Source organism: Meleagris gallopavo, chromosome 4 (assembly GCF_000146605.3).
Source record: "Meleagris gallopavo isolate NT-WF06-2002-E0010 breed Aviagen turkey brand Nicholas breeding stock chromosome 4, Turkey_5.1, whole genome shotgun sequence".
Lineage (NCBI taxonomy): Eukaryota > Metazoa > Chordata > Aves > Galliformes > Phasianidae > Meleagris > Meleagris gallopavo.
The window spans coordinates 58,106,474-58,108,069 of record NC_015014.2 but is presented as its reverse complement, the minus strand read 5'-3'; positions in this window follow the sequence as shown (position 1 = coordinate 58,108,069).

The following is a 1,596-nucleotide window of genomic DNA, read 5'->3' as shown; positions in this document are numbered from 1 at the left end:
GTGCTCACAGCAGGCCCTGCACAGACGGCTGCGGGCGGCGAGCTGCCGGGGCCCGATGTGCCGGGAGGTTTGGCACGGTGGAGTAAGGCGTTCATAGGGTCATCTCTGCCTCAAGCCGGGAAGGCTCAGAGGACCGTGTGCTGCTGGGGTTCTGTCACTGGGCGGCCACTCGTATTCCTGCTGTGATGAACACAGACTGCACTTGGAAGGCTCGCGGGTCCACCACTGTGGGCTTACATGCAGCTAGAACCCTGATAGTCACGCCGAGGCCCTGTGCTGGTCCCACGGGCAGGAATAGCTCCCAGGGGTTGCATGGTGAGGCACTGCAAATCCCACGCTGACACCAGCTGCGTTTATCTGTTCTTGAGTGGATGCATTTGATTTTTATATCAAATAACAGTGCTCTTGCCATTGGTGTCAGCCTGCTATTAGGAATGCCATCAGTGGTTTAAGACAAGGCTTTTATTTTTTTTTCTCTAGGTGGTTGTTTAGCTGTCCGAAACTGCACCAGCGTAGTTCTGTGTGGTGAATACTAGTGAATGTGTAGTGGGGGATGGAGGGAGTCATAAACTGTTATCTACAGGCTGCCCTGGGAGGTGGTGGAGTAGTTTGTGGGTGAGCTCAGGAAGAGGGTATATGTCACACTGAGAGACATGGGCTACAGCATGGATTAATGGCTGGACTAGATTATCTTCGCAATTCTATGATTCTGTCTCGTCTTTTGGTTATAAAAACTTCATAGGAAACAGTAGTGCTTGAAAATGACGAAAGCAAATTCAAAACTTATTTTTCCACCAGAAGAAACAATGTAAAATGTAGGAGAATGCATGCTGGCAATTTGGCTGCATTCAGTTAATTACTTGTGAAGCGTGATGGCAGCACTGTCCCATAGGGTTGGCGCTGGGTTCTGCTTGCTGATGTGAAGCTTCTCATGGTGCCCTCTGGTATCATGGAAGTTTTCTACAATTGACTGGGGGAAAATAGATGAATATTCAGATTCAGTTTTCCAGAGAAGGGTATTGGGAAGAGCGGAATAAGACAGAAAGAAAAACAAGGAGCAAGGAGTGTTGTGGTGTCATTCCTAGTTGATGCAAATGGGCACAAAAATATTGTAGATTTTGTGCATGAACTGTTGTAAAACCACAGATGAATGAATGCCTGGAGTCTCTGGAAATCCTGAGTCATTTCTACACTAATTGCCTAGGCAGCAGGCTTAGCTAATAAGCTGCCTTCACTGCACTCATTTATGCATGCTTAGACTGCTGTTTGTCTGCTTTTGTTACAGGCTTGTTTACAAAGAAACTGTTGACATTTAATGTTCACCCCATATATTGCAGAAGAGTCATATTTAGGATTTATATTTATGAACAGGATTTATGTTAACACTTAACAAACCATCATCCTGTGTTCTTGTATTTTCACATCAGTGATGAAAATAGTGTCATTACAGCCACTTACTGCACTGGTACACATTTTGTCAATGCAGACAGACTGTTCTAGAAATATCTGGCAAAGATTAATACTCTTTTAATGTTATTTCTACTGTTGTATGTCCATATGCATATATGACAAATTCATGTGTGTATTCATATGCAT